This window comes from Gracilinanus agilis, chromosome 1 (genome assembly GCF_016433145.1).
Source record: "Gracilinanus agilis isolate LMUSP501 chromosome 1, AgileGrace, whole genome shotgun sequence".
Lineage (NCBI taxonomy): Eukaryota > Metazoa > Chordata > Mammalia > Didelphimorphia > Didelphidae > Gracilinanus > Gracilinanus agilis.
This window is the reverse complement of record NC_058130.1, coordinates 275,256,317-275,277,345: the sequence shown is the minus strand read 5'-3', so window position 1 is coordinate 275,277,345 and position 21,029 is coordinate 275,256,317.

Here is a 21,029-nt window from a genome sequence, read left to right as displayed (position 1 = left end):
ATTATTATTATTATTATTATTATTATTATTATTATACTGTGAGGTGGTCTTAGGCTTTCTACAAAGTTCATTCTCTTTCATTAAGTAGATACTTACAAGTGGCTGATTCTGACTTCTATTGTGGCCCTGACAATCCTTCAAGCCTCTTGTAGGAATATGAGATATCGACCCATATATTAACTTTTTTTAAACATTTATTAATATTCATTTACCACAGTGTATCAGTCTCTGTGTACAATGTTCTTCTGGCTCTACTCCTTTCACTCTGCATCAATTCCTAGAGTTCTTTCCAGTTCACCTGGAATTCCTCCAGTTTATTATTCCTTTTAGCACAATAGTATTCCATCACCAGCATATACCACAATTTGTTCAGCCATTCCCCAAATGAAGGACATACCCTCCTTTTCCAGTTATTTGCCACCACAAAAAGTGCAGCTATAAATATTTTCATACAAGTCTGTTTATCTATGATCTCTTTGGGGTACAAATCCAACAATGGTATGGCTGGATCAAAGGGCAGGCATTCTTTTATAGCCCTTTGAGCATAATTCCAAATTGCCATGCAGAATGGTTGGATCATTTCACAACTCCACCAGCAATGCATTAATGTCCCAATTTTGCCACATTCCCTCCAGCATTCATTACTCTCCCCTTCTTTCATTTTAGCCAATCTGCTAGGTGTGAGGTGATTACTCAGAGTTGTTTTGATTTGCATTTCTCTAATCATTAGAGATTTAGAACACTTTCTCATGTGCTTATTGATACTTTTGATTTCTTTACCTGAGAATTGCCTATTCATGTCTCTTGCCCATTTTTCAATTGGGGAGTGGCTTGATTTTTAATACAATTGATTTAACTCCTTGTATATTTGAGTAATTAGACCCCTGTCAGAGTTTTTTGTTATAAAGATTTTTTCCCAATTTGTTGTTTCCCTTCTGATTTTGACTACATTGTTTTTGTTTGTACAAAAGCTTTTTAGCTTGATATAATCAAAATAATTTAATTTACATTTTGTAATTTTCTCTAACCATATATTAACTTTTTTTTTAAACCCTTGTACTTTCGGTGTATTGTCTCATAGGTGGAAGATTGGTAAGGGTGGGCAATGGGGGTCAAGTGACTTGCCCAGGGTCACACAGCTGGGAAGTGGCTGAGGCCGGGTTTGAACCTAGGACCTCCTGTCTCTAGGCCTGACTCTCACTCCACTGAGCTACCCAGCTGCCCTCCATATATTAACTTTTAAAAAAGGAAATTCCAGTTATCATTACAAATGAAATTCAATAGCAACTTGAAGACTTGGAGTAAGAAAGATTCCCCTTTGCTGAATTCTCCTGTTCAATTTATCTTCATCCCTTGCCTTACTCAAAGATTAAGTCCTAGTATATATATATATATATATATATATATATATATATATATGTAAGTATATATAAAATCACTCTCCTAAGACACTTTTCTCTTTGAAGAGAGTGAATGGAAAAAATTAAAGAGAATTCAGAAAAAGGCATAAGGCCTTACTCTCAGGCTAAAGCAATGATGGTGAACCTTTTAGAGATGGAGTGCTAGACCTCACCCACACCCCACACTCCAGACTGAGGGGCATGTCTGCCCTCCTCCAGAGACCGAGTACCATGAAAAGTGAAGTTTTCTGGCCATCCATCTGTCATTTTCTTTGATCGTGGAGCCTGATTTTGCCTCTAGTGTCATGCTCAATATTTTTATCAACTCTACAAATGCCTTTCTCCCTGAATCGTTTTATTGAAATAGTTTTTCCAAAAGTCAAGAAAGATTTGGAAATAGAGGGAGAAGCATTGTCTAACTGAAAGGCGGGAAGAGGGTGGGAAGGTGTGGAAAAGTATGTTCTGCCCAGATCATGGGTCCAAGGGTGGACAATGGAACCTACAGAAAAACCTTGAGGATCATCATACTCTGGGTTCTATTGAGAATGTGTTTTCATTTGCCTATAAGTAGATTTCCCTGAGATGGAAAAGTCAGGGGAATGGGCCAGGGAATAAAATGTCTAGTAGAGTAAAAAGAGGAGCTATGTATTTTAGGTCAAGGGACAAATTGTAAACTGTTTCCTTGCACATCATACCAAGTCTCGTCATTTCTACTTCTAACCATATTACTCCAATAAGTCACCTTCTCTACACTGACCACAACTGTCTCCCTTGTGCAGGCTCTCATCACCTCATACCTGAACTATTATAACAGCCTGTTTGTCACTCTCACTGCCTTGTCTCTCACCACTTTAGTCAAAACAATGTAACACAAAGTTTATAAATACTTTGGTGATATTTATGAATCTTTAGCTTCTGTTTAAATACATTATTATCATTATTACAGATTGTAGTATATATTTGAGAGCAGAGATGTCTTTTAAATTCTTTTTTCTTTCTGATCATGGTTGTTGAACTACTGGATCTATTGTCAATTGGCTTTTGACTCCATTGTGACTTTCTGATCAACTTATGATTTGGGGACATTCCTGCTATTTAGTGTCTGGGGGATGGTTGTAATGTTGTTTATCTCTGCTTGAAGGTTCTGTATGAACTTAGGTATTTTATTAATATTTTGAAGGAAGTCTTAGTTATTTAATACTTCTCATCATATATGGTCTCAGTTTTGACCTGAACACATAGGAGTGGAAAAAAAAAAAACAATTTATCAGGCATTATTTGTTTTGCCTAGGCTTTGTTTCCTAAGAGGCTAATCAGGCTGCATGCTGTTAATGATTTTAAATCCTTTAGGCATGGAGACTTGAATGGGGTTATTGTAAATGCCTTTTAGGGGACCTTATGTAATGCTGCACTGAGAAGGAAGGTCTGCTTTTTGAATCTGATGAACAGTTTGTTTCCTGCACAAGCTATTTTTATTTACACACAGGTAAAAAACTACTTTTTTTTTTTTTTTACACACAGGCCTAGAGACTGGAGGTCCTAGGTTCAAGTCCGGCCTTGGACACTTCCAGCTGTGTGACCTTGGGCAAGTCACTTGACCCCTACTGCCCACCCTTACCACTCCTGGGCCAAGGACGGTCCCTAGCCCGTGTGAAAAAAGGAGGAGGGTTGGGCATGGGGCTGGCAACCCCACCCTGTAAAAAAACTACATCTGCTAAAGAAACTGCAACCTAAAGTAGGGGCAGCTGGGCTAGCTCAGTGGATTGAGTGCCAGGCCTAGAGACGAAAGGTCCTAGGTTCAATTCCAGGCTCAGATACTTCCCAGCTGGGTGACCCTGAGCAACTGTGTGTCCCATTGCCTACTAGTTGTGGCCCTATGCTCCTAGAATGGAGTCCCAGGATAAAAAAAAAAAATTTGGGGCAGCTGGGTGGCTCAGTGGATTGAGAGCCAGGCCTAGAGACTGGAGGTCCTAGGTTCAAGTCCGGCCTCGGACACTTCCAGCTGTGTGACCTTGGGCAAGTCACTTGACCCCTATTGCCCACCCTTACCACTCCTGGGCCAAGGACAGTCCCTAGCCCTGATGAAAAAGGAGGAGGGTTGGGTGTGGGGCTAGCAACCCCACCCTGTAAAAACTACATCTGCTAAAGAAACTGCAACCTAAAGTAGGGGCAGCTGGGCTAGCTCAGTGGATTGAGAGCCAGGCCTAGAGGAAAGGTCCTAGGTTCAAATCTGGGCTCAGACACTTCCCAGCTGGGTGACCCTGAGCGACTGTGTGACCCATTGCCTACTGGTTGTGGCCCTATGCTCTTAGAATGGAGTCCCAGGATAAAAAACAAAACAAAACAAACAAACAAAAAAAAAAACTACAGAGCTGATGCTGCATATTCTCATAGAAAATATGTAAATGTAAATTTTCTAAGCATTATTATTTACTAAAAGGTTTTTTTTTAATTTTCTGCCTCACTGATTCAAACACTCTAGATCATGAACTTGCATCTGGGACTAGAAAGTATGTGGCCTAAATGATCATATAATTCACAATTTCTTAAAATTCAATATTATTCCATTGTATTCAGCTATCAGAAGTGTTTTTATTTGAATATTCCTTTTGTGGATCATGTTTTTCAAATGGTCACTTATAATTATAATTCTCTTTTTGATAAAAGCTTATCCATATTATTTTCTTATAAAAATTTTTATTTTACCAATTTAATATAATAAAAATTTTTCTCATAAGTTTTCTGAAGTTTTATAATTCAAATTGTCTCCTTCCCTCCCTTTTCTCCCTCTTTCTGGAGATGGGAAGCAATTTGATCTGGGTTATACACATATTATGCAAAACAAATTTCCATATTCTTCATTTTTGTAACAAAATAATCATATAAAACAATCCCCCATTCTCCCCCCAAAACAAACAAAAGTATAAAATAGTATGCTTTGATATGCCTTCTGAATCTAAGAGTTCTTTTTCTGGAGGGGGAGAGTATTCTTGTTATAAGTCCCTCACACTTGTCTTCGATCAATATTTTGCTGATAATAGCAAAGTTTTTCACAATTGATCATTCCACAATAATACTGTTAGTCTGTACAATATCCTTCTGGTTCTTCTTATTTCACTCTGCATCAGTTTATGTAGGTCTTTCCAGTTCTTTCTGAAATCATCTTATTCATCATTCCTTATAGCACAATAGTATTCCATCACCATTATATACCACAATTTATTCAGTCATCCCACAATTGATGGGCATGCCCTTAATTTTCAATTCTTTGCCACTACATCTCAAGAGTTAGACATTTGACAAATCTTAATTTTAAATTACTTTTCATGTTCCAATAGATTTCCTAAAACAAACACACTTTTCTCTTCAGTTTTCTTCTGAGAAACTGAGGGTTTTTTTGAGACAGTGGAAAGAGGAAAATTTCAACTAACCTATGCTAAGACTTATGGAATGGTCTCAACTATATCTCCTAGAAATTTTTTGAAAGTCATTAAGACTTTTGAAAATGTTCTGTGGTTATTAATAAATGGAATCTTTCAAAAAAATGTGGGCAGAACCAGTTTTTCTGGCTGGGAAAAAAGTGAGTTGCCAGCCACTTATGGAAGGGAGGATTAGAGGGAAAAGTTTGGTCATTTTGAATTCGCTATTTCTGAGAGAGAAAAGATTGTTTTATCTATAAGTAGTTTCAAGTCTCCTCTGATTTTCAGTCCTTTGATCTTTTAAAGGGACCTAGTCTAGAGGCAATGTTGGGTATAGAGGAGATACATAGTTTTACTCCTTGCTGTAAAATCTTCTTCTTGACCCCCAAAATCTTTTCTACCAAACCAAAAGAGAAAAGTTTTTCTTACCTGAAATTCTGTGAATGCCAATTGAAGCTCACTTTGAGCGCCATTCTCTTGAGATCTGCTCAACAAATTACTTTTGGGTCTATGAACCAGGATGAGAAAAATAAGTCTGGGATTATAGGAGGGCCAAACTGACAGACTGATAGACAGACACACAGAAATCCTCTTAGTGAACAGTGGAAAAGTTTAAAGATTTGGGGTAATGAAGGTTTTATACCTTAGTACATGGTCAGGTTTTGTGTATATACCTTCAGGTACTACTGAAAAGAAGGTATATTCCCTTTTATCCCCTTCCCATTTTCTCCAGAGATGTATTAAATTTAAGTTTCCTAAAATTTCACTCATTTTTTAATTTCTCTCTCTTTTTTTTTTTTTGGCTAGATTAATCTAGCTCTGAAAGGGGAAGATTGAGTTCCCCAATCAGTATAGTTTTATTGTTGATTTCCTCCTAAAGTTCATTTAATTTTTCTTTTAAAAAATTGGAGGCTATACCATTTTGTGCTTATATGTTTGGTATTGTTAATACTTCATTGCCTATAGTACCTTTTTTTTTTAATTTTTTTTAAACCCTTGTACTTCGGTGTATTGTTTCATAGGTGGAAGATTGGTAAGGGTGGGCAATGGGGGTCAAGTGACTTGCCCAGGGTCACACAGCTGGGAAGTGGCTGAGGCCGGGTTTGAACCTAGGACCTCCTGTCTCTAGGCCTGACTCTCACTCCACTGAGCTACCCAGCTGCCCCCCCCATAGTACCTTTTTATTAAGATGTCATTTCCTTCTTTACCTCTTTTAATCAGATCTGTTTTTTTAACTTTGTCAGATAATGATTTCTACTTCTGCATTATTATTGTTTTTTTTATTCAGCTGAAGAAAAATGGATTCTGGTCCATGTCCTTACCTTTACTCTGTGTGTATCTGCCTGCTTCAAATGTTTTTCTTGTTAACAACATATCATAAGATTCTGGTTTTTAATCCACTCTATCTACTTCTGTTTTGTGGATTAATTCATACCATTAGCATTCACAGTTATAATTGCCATCTTTATATTAGCCTATTTTATTTGCCCCTTTTGATCCTGCTCTTTCTCCCTCCTTTCACTCTGTCCCTCCTCACTAGTGTTTCATTTTTAATCTCAACCTTCAGTTCCTCTTCTCTTATATTACTAACCTCCTGTAAGAGGGGAAACTAGATATTTAAGTTATGGTCACCAGGAATCAGATGAACTCAATTCCAAATTAAAATAGACCCAAGTCAGGATGACTTTTATGGAAGTTTATTTACAATTAGGAAGGTTGAAGGTAGGGAAATTGAGAGAGAGAAACTCTAGCCTGGACCAGCGGTCCAGACCAGGTAAGAATTTAGAGGCCCCAGCAAAGGAGCACAGAGGTTAACTAAACAAGGCTTCTAGCCATGAGGCCTTTTACAATTAGAGAGGCAAGAGAGGCCTCCTTGAGGCTAGAGCCTCCAGAAACACCAATAGAGGAGAAAGGAAGTCAGCCTAACTTACCCACGTGACAATTCAGAGGGAAGCTGCCTGAGGTCTCAGCAGAGATCCTTGAACATCAAGTTCAAAGTGCCAACTGCCTCCAAAGGAAGTTTAACAGATAGCATCTTTTGTCACTTCCTGCATCCACCTTCAATTTCAAGTGGACAAATGGCAGCCTCAACACTGTTTTGGACTGCACAAAGGGCAGTCCCTTGTTCTTGATTTGTTACTTATTGTCACATATGGGTAACTAATCTTCCCATCCTCACTTAATTTTAATTTGGGTGGGTTGACATTATTTCTGATGGCTAGAGTCTAACAATGAATGAGGATGAGCTAATTCCATTTACATACTCCCCATCCCCCATCTTATTCCCCTCCTGATTCTTTATAGGGTAAGATAGGAATCTATATCCTAAACAGTATGGTTGATATTCCATTCCCTCTCTTCATCAATTCTGATGAGAGTAATGCTTACATATTGCCTATCATTATCCTCCTCCTCCTCTACAATTTAATGATTTTTTTGTACCTCTTCAAGTGATATTATTTACCATATTTTACCTCTTTCTTCCCTTTTATCTCAGTGCAATCCTTTTTCACCCTTGATTTCTTTTTTGCATGTCATCCTAAACTGGTTATTTCTACAAACCCAAATGTGTACTCCTTTTAAGTGCTCTGTTATTAATAAAAAATTTTAGTTACAAATATATTTCAATCTAAGAATATAAACAGTTCAACCTAATAAAGTATCTTAAATTTTCTCTTTCTTATTTGCCTTATCTGTGATTCTCTTGAATCTTGTATTTGGACCTCAAAATGTCTGTTTATATTTAGTCTTTCCAATAATTTAAAATCTTTTTTATTAAATAAAATGACAATTCCTCCTCCTAACACCCCTATCATACCCCACCTCCACACTCCAGAAAGAATATACTCATTTTTGCTGGGTTGGTGATTCTTGGTTCCTTTGCCTGGCAGAATATCATATTCTAAGACTTCTAATCCTTTGATGTAGAAGTTTCTAAGTCCCGAGTAATGCTAACTATGGCTCTATTTGAATTGTTTCTTTCTGTCTGCTTGTAGTATTTTTTCCTTGACTTGGTAACTTGAATATTCTTGGAAGTTATGATTTGAGGATTTGTTTTATCTGTGGATTCTTTCAATTTCTATTTTACTTTTGTATTCAAGAATATCAGGGCATTTTTCTTTGATAGTTTCTTGTAAGATGATGTCTCTAGACTTTTTTTTTTCTTTTTTATTGATCATGACTTTCAGGTAGTCCAATAAATCTTAAATTGTCTCTCCTGAATCTATTTTCCAGGTCATTTGTTTTTTTAATGAATATTCCATATTTTCTTCTTCTTTTGTAGAAGATTTTTGTTTTATTGTTTCATGATGTTTCATGAAGTCATTAGCATCTATTTGTCCAATTATAATTTTTAAGTTTTGATTTTCTTCTGTGACTTTTTGAAACTCATTTTCCATTTGGTCAATTCAATTTAAAAAAAAAAAACTTGTTTCTTCATTGGACTTTTCGCTTCTTTTTAAATTTGGCCTATTTTGCTCTTTAAGCTCTTATTTTTCTTTTGTATTACTTTCACTTCTCTTCCTCATTTTTCCTCGGCCTCTCAATTAATTTTTGAATTTTCTTTTGAGCTCTTCCTGAGACTAAACCTCATCCCCACTTTTCTTTGAAGTGTTGTGTGTGGCTGCTTTGTTCTCACTGTCCCTTTCTGAGTCTATGCCTTGCTCTACATTTGTCAGCATAAAATTTTTCTAAAATTAGGTGGTTTTTTTCTGTTTGCTCATTTAACTAGCATTTTTTTAACTTTTACTTTTATCTTAAGGGTTGGCTATGTTCCCAGTTGAGAGTTTTCCTCTCTGCCGCCCTCAACTCTAATTCTGGGTTTCTGTAAGTTTCAGTTTCTCCAAGGTGGTATGAAGGCCTATGGGCTGGGAGCTCTAAAAGCCACTTCACCCTGCAGACAAATTTTCCTATAGGGACTTCTGATAGCTTGTACGTCTCAGAGCACTTTGAGTTACCATATGCTGAGTCTCAGGGCCTCACCTCAGGCCTCACCTCTAGCAAGGGCTCTGAGCTTCACTTTAGATTCATGCAGGAAAGGTGTACTGCAATCTATCTTGTCTTTTGGTTTGTGTTTTCACTGCTGGGTTGGGCCAAGCTGGCCTTACACCAGCCTGGTGTACTGTGTACTGTGTTGTGATGGAGCTAGTGGTTACACTAAAAGCTTGGACAGGGGCTCTGGGCCTCCTCTTAGGCTTCAATAAACCAGGTGCAATGGACTGCCTTATGAGACCTTAGGATCTCACTGCAAGATTGGACTAGTGCTTAGAACTTTGCCTTAGTCATATCTTGGGGTCTCAAATTTGGCCTGTTCCCAAGTTCAGAACTGGGGGGTGGCAACTAGTACTTCTTAGTGTGTGACTTTGCTTCCAGCTGCTCTCCACTCTCACCTCTGTGAAAAAAAAGACCCTCCATGACTACCTTCCAAGTTCTTTCCTTCAGAAGTGTGACTTTGCTCCATCCCCTTACTGGTTCTGTCACCTCAGTATTTGTTTTGAGGTGGTATTTTAAGATTGGTTTTAAGATTCTCAGAGTAGATCCAGCTTTCTGTGCTACTCTGCCATGTTGTGTCCTATTTACATTCTTTAAACACTAATTAAAAGGGATTAGTTCCTGGTTTTATACATTTTCATCAGTCTCATAGATAGATTAGGTATCAGGCTGCTCTTGCTATTTTTTTTCAACTTGATAATTTCTTTTTGCTTAATCTTAATTGATTTTGTATTTTTCTTTTATTGGACATGATCAAAATAGTTTACTTTGTCTTTTATAATTTCTTCTATCAGAAATAGTAAATTACTGTTTGACAAACTGAAAGCATTGGATCCAAGCTTTTTGAAGAACTCACTATTCTACAAAATATTCTGAGAAAACTGGAAGATAGTATAGAAGAAACTAGACAAAGACAAACATGTCATGCCATATTCAAAATGAAGTAAAATTAATTGTATGATATAGAAATATTGGGTTAAACCATAAATAAATCAGAGAAGCATGGTTTACCTATTAGTTGTATGTTTAAGGGAAGAATTTTTGTCTAAACAAGACAGGAGAACATTATAAGATGTAAAATAGATAACTCTGACTACATTAAATGAATGTTTTTTTTTTCCAGAAAACAAAAACAATACAACCAAGATTAGATGGGAAATGACAAACTGGGAAAAGCATATGCCTCTGACAAAAGCCTCAGTTCTCAAATATATAAAAAACTGAGTAAAATTTATAAGAATACATATCATTTCTTGAATGAAAAATGATCAAAGGATATGAAAAAGCAATTCTCAGATGAAGAGATTAAAATATCTGTAACTTATGAAAAAAATTCTCCAAACTGCTATAAATTAGATTAATGTAAGTTAAAAAAGCTCTGAGGTACCATCTCACAATATCAGATTAATATGACCAAAAAAAGAATGATAAATGCTGGAGGGGATGTGGGAAAATTTGGACACTAATATCTTATTGGTGGAGCTGTGAATTAATGAAACCATTCTAGAGAACAATCTGCAACCACGCCCAAATGGTCAGAAAACTGTGCATACCCCTTGACCCAGCAATACTGTCTATTCCCCAAAGAGATCGAAGATAGGGGAAAGGACCTACTTGCATAATAATATATAGAGAAGCCCTTTCTGTGGTAGTGAAGAACTAAAAACTGAAGAGATGTCCATCATTTGGAAAATTATTGAACAAGTTATAGTATATGAATGGAATGGAATATATAATGTGTCATAAGAAACAACAAAGGCAATTATTACAAAACCCTGGAAAAACTTATTTGAAGTGATTCAAGCAGCAAAGTGAGCAGAACCAGAAGGATGCTATACACAGTAATAGCAATCAAGTACAATAATCAACTATGAATGACAACTATTATCAGCAATGAAAGTATCCAGGAGAACTCCAAGGAACTCATCATGAAAAAAAAATATTCCTAGAGAAAAAAATGGGCTAAATCTGAATGCAGATTGAAGCATACCATTTTCACTTCATTTCCTACATAAATTTTTCCACTATTGTAAGCAATATGTCTTCTTTCATGACATGATGGACATGGAAACATGTTTTTAGTAACATATAAAATCAATATAACTTACCATCTTGGGGAAAGGGTAGGGTTGAGAAGGAGGGAGAGAATATGGATTGCAAAATGTCAGAAATTATTATTGAAAATTGTACCAAAATGTAATCCAGAAAAAAAATTAAATACTTAAGTTACCATTATGTAGAAAGACTTAAATATAGTCTTTGAAGAGCTGTATATATGTCTCTCTCATATATGTAGTTGTATATTTGTTAGTGTAATTGTATATATGTACATGCATTCATGCATAAAATACAAGCATGCCAACACAAGCACACACATATGCACATGTAAATGTACATGTGTGTACATGCTCTGAGCTAGTATCCACAGGCTTCACCAGACTGCCAAAGGGGGTCAGTCACACACACACACACACACACACACACACACACACACACACACACACATACACATGCACACATACAAGGTTTAGAAACTATTTAAAATGTTTTTATTCTCAAATGCATTTCATTGTCATTTTATCTAGTTCTTATAAAATTCTTTGCAATTTTAATGATATAGCATCAAATCTATTAGTACTGTTTGAGATATGCTGATGATTTTTGTGGACTTATTTTGCATCCTGCCATTTTGTGAAGATCATCAATCACAAAGCTGTTTCTTCAGTGATTCTAAGTTTTCTAAGAACATCATCACCTCAGTCCATCAAACATTTATCAAATTCTTTGTGCCAACTGTTCTGCAGATATTAGAGATACAAAACTGAAACAACCCCTCTTGTAGCTGCTTGAAACAAAAGATATATGCAAAGATTTCAGCATTTTAATTGCTATAATTTTCTCTCTTTGAATATCACATGCTAGGAGGTTCCATAATCTAGCTTGGTGTAATGTAAAGAGAATGAGACTTCATTTCAAGAAATGCCAGAACTGAATCTTTCATGTGATAATTTATTAGCTTATGATGATAGAAAAATCACTTAAAAGAGAAAAGCAAAAATGGTCACCTAAGTAGAAAGAACATCTGTTCTTTCTCATAGCACTTTCAATGAATTTGGAGGAAGAACACCAGGTAATTTAAAAATGCAAGGGAAAACCATAGCAGAATGTTTATCAGGGCAGGTCATAAAAGGATATACTTTAAAACCCCGTAGGTACTGAAGTGGTCTAAGAAGCCACAGGCAGAGATTTCTACCAACTGCAGGTATACACAAAGTCTTGAAGAATGGGACAAAATTAAGAGAGAAGTTACATAACTGGTCCCATAGTGTGGTATCAGAGCCTGCCAACTTAGGCTGTAGGAATTTTAAATTGACACCAGAAGAGTCAAGGAAGGGCTGAGAATGCAACTGAGTAAATAGGTCTCATAACTGAAGCAAGGGGTGAGTTTGAGTGCCTTCCAACTAAATGAACAGGAGATGTGATCAAAAGCAATCATCTAGGGTTTTGACCAGAGGTAAGGTTTTTTTTTTTTTTTTTTCCTGGTTAAGATGGTGGCAGAGTAAAAAGCAGCTGCCTGACCTCTCCTAACCTTATAAGCATATAAGACTCCTCAAGGGGACATAAAAACAAATCCAGATGAGCCAAGGGACCACACAACAGGGTGCAACACAGAAGTACGTGGAATCAGGGCATTTCCACGCTATAAAGGGGTGAAACAGCTCTCACTAAAATGCAAGCTGAAAAAGCCCCTCCCCCACTCCCCACACCACATACAGTTCCAAAGCCAGCTCACAAGAGTTAAAGCAGGTTTGGGGCACCCAATAAGTCATTGGCAGCTCCAGGGCCTCTTCCTGAGAGCAGCAAGACTTAGGACCCCAAGAGACTAAAGAATGCACATGGACTTTGAATACAGACTGTGAGCTCTGGTGCCGCTGAAGGCATTGACTTAGGCATGGAAAAGGATCTTGACCACAGGCTTGCACCTCTAGTGGGGACCCTGTGCAGATGGGAGCACAGCTGTAGAAGCAGAGCCCTGAGACTGTTGAAGGAGCTTCAGGCAGAGGGGCAGAGTGGGGGGACCACCAGGAGGTGTGACCCCAAGAACAACCTGAGATCTGAGACCTCGGGAGCCTAGAGAGCACAGACAGACCCTGAATTGGAGGATAAAGTGCAGAAGGGGCTGGGCTAACAATAATGGCAAGCCAAAATCAGGAACCCTAGAAGAGAAAGATCATCAAGAAGAAATCTGTAACACTCGACAATTTTTACACAGAGAAAATCCAGACAAGAGAGCAAACAGCAGAGGAGAACAAGCAAGTAACCATATCCAAACCTTCCCAAAATAAGGAAAACTGGTCACAAGCTATTGAAGAGTTCAAATCTGAAATGATGAGAAAGATGGAAAAGATCTGGCAAGAAAATAACAGTTCAAAAGGCAGAATTTTGCAATTGGAAAGTGAGGTTCAGAAATCAAATGAACTGATAAACAAATTGAACACCAGAAATGACCAGCTGGAAGCCTTGAAGAACGAAACAGACCAGATTGAAAAGGAAAACCAAAAGATTATAGACGAAAACCAGTCCCTAAAGGCTAGAATTGAGCAAATAGAAGCTAATGATCTATCAAGACAGCAAGAACAAATAAAACAAAGTCAAAAGACTGATAAAATAGAAGGAAACATGAAATATCTCAATGAGAAAGTGACAGACCAAGAAAACCAGTCTAGAAGAGACAATCTGAGCATCATTGGTCTTCCTGAAAAAGTAGAAATTAATAGAAATCTGGACTCCATTCTCAAAGAAATTATTCAGCAAAATTATCCTGAAGTTCTACAACAAGAGGGAAATATAGACATTGAAAGGATCCATAGATCACCCTCTACACTAGACCCAGAAAAGTCAACACCCAGGAATATAATAGCTAAATTCAAGAGCTTCCAAGTAAAAGAAAAAAATCTTACAAGAAGTCAGAAAGAGAGAATTGAAATATCAGGGAGCACCAATCAGGATCACACAGGATCTGCCAGCCTCCACGCTAAAAGACCACAAGGCTTGGAATATGATATTCAGAAAGGCAAGACAACTGGGCCTGCAACCACGGATCAACTACCCATCAAAACTGACTATAGACTTCCAGGGGAAAGTATGGGCATTCAACAAAATTGAAGATTTCGAAGTATTTGCACAGAAAAGACCAAGACTAAATGGAAAGTTTGATATCCAACCACAAAAATCAAGAGAAACATGAAAAGGTAAGTAAGAAACCAAGGGGAAAGAAAGAAAACTCATAATTTTTAAATTTGCCTCTTTAAGGGCGTCAATAAGATGTAATTATCTGTATTCCTATGTGGAGAAATGCTATGTATAATTCTCTGTAGTGAACTCTATTCACTATTATAGTATTCAATATTATAGTAATCAGAAGAATAATTCATAGGGAGAGGATGGAATACTAAATGGTCTAAGATGATATGGGGGGGTGGGAAAAAGGGTGGTGAATAGTAGGGGACACCAAGAGAAACTTGAGTGAATAAGAAAAATAGGATATTCTATTACACACAAAGAGGGCATGGGAAGGAGAGGGGACAAATAGTATTATAAGAAGGAGAGGAAGAGAGTATTAAGAGGTAATATTTAAACCTTACTCTCAGTGTAATCAACCCGGAGAGGGAAGAGTAGCTATATTTTACATTGGGATATAAAACTATCTAACCCTACTGAGAAAGTCAGAAGGGATAAACCAAGGGGAGCAGGGGAGTGGGGAGGTCAAATAAGGGACGGGAGAAGAAGGGAAGTGAAATAATTAGGCCTTTAAAAATAAACATAGTGGAATAATAAGGGAGGGGATAGAAAGGGAAGTTAATCAAGGGAGGGGATAAAGGATACCCTCTTAAAGCAAACCACTCATTTAAAAGGAAATAGTGTAAGAAGAAGAGGTAGGACTAGGGGAGGATACAAAAATGTCAGTGAATGCACAACTGATATTAATTATAACTCTGAAAGTGAATGGGTTGGACTCGTTCATAAAAAGGAAGCAAATAGCAGAGTGGATTAGAAACCAAAATCCTACCATATGTTGTCTACAAGAAACACATATGGGACTGGTGGACTTACACAAGTTTAAGGTTAAGGGTTTGAGCAAAATCTTTTGGGCGTCAAATGAGAAAAAAAGGCAGGTATGGCTATTATGATTTCTGACAAAGTCAAAGTAAAAATAAATATGATTAAAAAAGACAGGGAAGGTCATTACATCCTGATTAAAGGCAGTATAAACAATGAGGAAATAACACTGCTCAATATGTACACACCAAGTGGCATAACATCCAAATTCTTAAAGGAGAAACTGGCAGAACTCAAGAAGGAAATAGATAGTAAAACCATAATAGTGGGAGATCTAAATATTCCTCTTTCAGATCTCGATAAATCAAACCAAAAAATAAATAAGAAAGAGGTAAGAGAGGTGAATGAAGTTCTAGGAAAATTAGATTTAATTGATATGGGGAGAAAAATAAATAGGGACAAAAAGGAATACACCTTCTTTTGTACAAAGATTGACCATGTAATAGGGAATAGTGTAAAAGTGAAATTTGGGAGATGCCATCTTTAAGTATATATATGTATTTTCTATGTACACATGGAAATTATCAAACTACATTTCCCGTGGTCCAACGGGTTTCTGGTTCTGGTTCTTTGGGCATGGAGACGCCTACGTCTCCACGCAGAGGACAGTTTAAATCTCCAGGGGTGAGGAGGAACTTCCTCTCATTTAGCTTCTGAGCGCATGGAGGTAACAATAATGGCTGGGGCGGCAGTTTTAAATTCTTACAAGCACGTGGTCTAATGACTTTATCTATCAGCATGGCTTTAATTAAAATACTAATTTATATTATTATATCAGTCTTTATTATTTTTTATCATAATAACAGAAACATTGCAAACAAATGCAAAAGAGCAGAAATAATAAACGTAAACTTCTCAGATCATAATGCAATAAAAATAATAATTAGTAAGGGTACCTGGACAGGAAATCAAAAACTAATTGGAAATTAAATAATATGATTCTCCAAAGCCAATTAGTCAAAGAAGAAATCATAGACACAATCAACAATTTCATTGAAGAGAATTACAATGATGAGACATCCTACCTGCATCTGTGGGATGCAGCCAAAGCAGTACTCAGGGGGAAATTTATATCCTTGAGTGCATATATTAACAAATTAAGGAGGGCAGAGATTAATGAATTGGGTATGCAAATCAAAAATTAGAAAGCAAACAAATTAAAACCCCCCAGATGAAAACAAAATTAGAAATACTAAAAATTAAGGGAGAAATTTAAAAATCGAAAGTAAAAGAACTATTGAATTAATAAATAACACTAGAAGATGGTATTTTGAAAAAACAGATAAAATAGACAAAGTACTGGTCAATCTAATAAGAAAAAGGAAAGAAGAAAACCAAATTGACAGTATTAAAGATGAAAAGGGAGACCTCACCTCTAATGAAGGGGAAATTAAGGCAATCATTAAGAACTATTTCGCCCAATTATATGGCAACAAATATAACAATTTAGGAGATATGGATGAATATTGACAAAAATATAAATTGCCTAGATTAACAGCAGAAGAAATAGAATACCTAAATAATCCCATATCAGAAAAATAAATTGAATAAGTCATCAAAGAACTCCCTAAGAAAAAATCACCAGGGCCTGATGGATTCACAAGTGAATTCTGTCAGACATTCAAAGAGCAACTAATCCCAATACTATACAAATTATTTGATATGATAAGCAAAGAAGTAGTACTACCAAATTCCTTTTATGACATAAATATGGTACAGATTCCAAAACCAGGTAGATGAAAAATAGAGAAAGAGAACTACAGACCAATCTCCCTAATAAACATAGATGCAAAAATCTTAAATAGAATAATAACAAAGAGACTCCAGCAAGTAATTTAGAAAATCATCCACCAGGATCAGGTGGGATTTATACCAGGAATGCAAGGGTGGTTCAACATTAGGAAAACCATCCACATAATTGACTATATCAATAGTCTAACAAACAAAAATCACATGATTATATCAATAGATGCTGAAAAAGCCTTTGGCAAAATACAGCATCCATTCCTATTGAAAACATTGGAAAGTATAGGAATAGAAGGACCTTTCCTAAAAATAATAAAGAGTATATACCTAAAACCATCAATAAGCATCATATGCAATGTACATAAAATAGAAGCCTTCCCAATAAGATCAGGAGTGAAACAAGGATGCCCATTATCACCTCTGTTATTCAACATAGTACTAGAAACACTAGCAGTTGCAATTACAGAAGAAAAAGAAATTGGAGGTATCAAAATAGTCAATGAGGAGACTAAGCTATCACTCTTTGCAGATGATATGATGGTATACTTAAATAATCCTAGAGAATCAACTAAGAAGCTTGTAGAAATAATCAACAACTTTTGCAAAGTTGCAGGATACAAAATAAATGGACATAAATCATCAGCATTTCTATATATTTCCAACACAGTAGAGCAGCAAGAGGTAGAAAGAGAAACACCATTTAAAATCACCCTAGATAATATAAAATACTTAGGAATCTATCTACCAAAACAAACATAGCAATTATATGAAAACAACTACAAAACACTTTCCAAACAAATAAAACTGGATCTCAACAATTGGAAAGCCACTGATTGATTGCTCATGAGTAGGACGAGCTAACATAATAAAAATGACCATTCTACTCAAATAAATTTACCTATTTAGCGCAATACCTATCAAACTACCAAAAAACTTCTTTACTGAATTAGGAAAAACTATAACAAAGTTCATTTGGAATAACAAAAGATCAAGAATATAAAGGGAAATAATGAAAAAAAATTGAAGGAAGGAGGCCTAGCAGTACCAGATAATAAACTATGCTATAAAGCAGCAGTCATCAAAACAATATGGTACTGGCTAAGAGATAGAAGGGAGGATCAGTGGAATAGACTTGGGATAAATGACATCAGCAAGACAGTGTATGATAAACCGAAAGAGCCCAAGTTTTGGGGAAAAAATCCACTATTTGACAAAAACTGCTGGGAAATTTTGAAAACAATATGGGGGTGATTAGGTTTAGATCAACATCTCACACCCTACACCAAGATAAATTCAGAATGGGTGAATGACTTGAATATAAAGAAGGAAACTATAAATAAGTTAAGTGAACACAGAATAGTATAGTTGTTATATCTCTGGGAAAGGAAAGATTTTTAAAACCAAGCAAGAGTTAGAGAAAATTACAAAATGTAAATTAAGTGGTTTTGATTATATTAAACTAAAAAGCTTTTGTACAAACAAAAACAATGTAGTCAAAATCAGAAGGGAAACAACAAATTGGGAAAATATCTTTATAACAAAAAACTCTGACAGGGGTCTAATTACTCAAATATACAAGGAGTTAAAGCAATTGTATAAAAAATCAAGCCATTCCCCAATTGATAAATGGGCAAGAGACATGAATAGGCAATTTTCAGGTAAAGAAATCAAAAGTATCAACTAGAGGAATTCCATGTGAATAGGAAAGACCTCCAGGAACTGATGCAGAGCGAAAGGAGCAGAACCAGAACACTCTATACAGAGATTGATATACTATGGTAAAATTGAAAGTAATGGACTTCTGTACCAGCTGCAATGCAATGACACAGGACAGCTCTGAGGGATTTATGGCATAGAATGCTATCTACATTTAGAGGAATGACTGCAGGAGAGTAAACATATAAGAAAAACAATTGCTTGAACACATGGGTTTAGGTCGACTTTATTGGGGATGTAGACTCGAACCTACCACACCAATGCAACTAACAACAATTTGATCAATTACATATGTTAAAACCAGTGGAAATGTGCATCGACCTTGGGTGGGGGGAGTGTGGGGGATGAAGGAGAAAGTGGGAGTATGAATCATGTAACCATGTTAAAATTGAATATTAATAAATGAAAAAAAAAAGGGAACTAAGGTCAAAAGCTGACAGAGTTCAGTACATTAAAAGGTCGTAAAACTATACATCCCTTTTCACCCAGGAATACTTCTTCTGTAATTTTTTGTAGTGCAAAGAATTGGAAACTAAGGCAGTGTTTATCAATTGAGGAATGTCTGAATGAGCTGTGGTATATGGTTCTAATGGAAAATAATTTTGTTATAAGAAATTAATAGAATGAGCTGAGAAAAATGTGGAAAGATTTATATTAACTGATGGATAATAAAGTGAACAGAACCAGGAGGACAATGTATACAGTAACAGAAAAATTGTAGGATGATCCACTATGAAGGACTAAACTATCATCAGCAAAATAGGTTTCCAAGATAATCCCAAGGGATTCATGATCAAGAACAAAGAAAAAATTGCTATCCACAGCCAAAGAAGGAACTGTTGGAATCTGATTGCAGATCAAAGCACACTATATTTTGCTTTTATTTTCTTAATGAGTTTTTTAAATTATATATATATATATATACACACACACACACACACACACACACACACACACACACACATATATATATATATATATATATATATATATATATATATATATATATATATATGTAATACGTGTCTTCAGTTATGACCTGGTGAATGCAGAAATATATATTGCATGAAAGCACCAATAAAACCTCCATCAGACTATTTACCCCCTTGGGGATGGGGTGGGGAAGAGAAAGTCTGAATCACAAAATTGTCAAATTGATGAAATTATTTCTGCCTGTTACTAAAAAAATAAAATTCAATAAAAAATCTGGATACAGTAAGTCAAAAATTTCTCAAAAACATCTATGATGTCAAAGAATTGGAAATTGTAGGCATGTCTCTCATTTCAGGAATGACTGAATAAGTCATGCTGTATGCTTTTAATGGAATTCTATTGTGCCATAAGAAATGACAAATGAGGTGATCACAAAAAGCCAGGAAAGACTTCTATGGACTGATGCAAAGTGAAATGAGCAGTACTAGAAGAATGTTTTACATAAATAATGTATGTTACTCAATTGCGAATGACTTAACTAGTATCAACAAGGCAAAGATCCAAGGCAATTCCAAGAGACTCATGATGAAAAAAAAATATATACGCCTTACCACTTACAGATTAAAAAACCCATCAGTATGAAAATGAAAACTTCCAGAATTTCTTAGAGAAAATGCAGAGATTTTTGGTAAAAAAAATATTGTTAGTAAACAGAAAGAGAAAGTTCAAGTATAGAGAAACCAGGGAAACAGGATTGCCAGAGATCTGGCAGCTAATAAGAAGTGATAAGAGAGCTTGGAAAATGATGTTTCAAAAAAACATTACTTAGATTAATAAAATAAAGTGTCTATGAGTCATTTTGTTATATTTTATGACCTTATTTGATGAAAGGGTTGGAAATGAATAAGAAAATTATATAAAATAGTAGGATAGTGGAAAATACACAATTGAAAATTGTAACTATTGATGTGAATGGTATGAATTCACCCCAATATGGAAGAGAATAGCAGCACAGTTTAGAAAGCAGAATCCAAAAACATGTTTTTTTAGAAGAGACTAAATATAAGTATTCATCTGTTAAAATGGGGCTGGATCAAAATCTTTTATGATTTAAGTTGAATAAAATCTATCAGTTTTATGAATTGTGATCTCAAAGAAGACCATGGCAAAAATAGTTTTGACTTAATGAAATAAGGAAACTTTATTAAGCTTAAAATTTCTATAGGCAATGAATTAGTATAAATAACAGTATTTATGCATCAAGTCATATTATCTAAATAATTAAAGAAAAATAAGTTAAATAAAGGGAAAATTAGATAGTAAAATAATACTAATGGATGGCCTTAATACTTCCCATTCAGATCTAGATAGAACTAGCAAAAATATAAATAATAATAAAAATCCATGGCCTGAATAGAATTTTAGGAAAACTAGATATAATAGAACTTTATTATTTACTGACTGAGAACAAAAATGTGTATTCACATTTCATGGTAGTGACAATGACCCCAAAATGTACTTTGTGTGTTTGTGTGTGTGCACACATTCATTCATGTCCCTGTGTGTGTTTGCTAAAAAATAACTGAAACATAAGGACAGGATATCAATTGAAAAATAACTGATCTAATGATATAGAAATATAATGGAATACTATTATGGCATAAGAAATGATAATCTGCAGAGTTTCAGAAAAAATTTGGAAGAT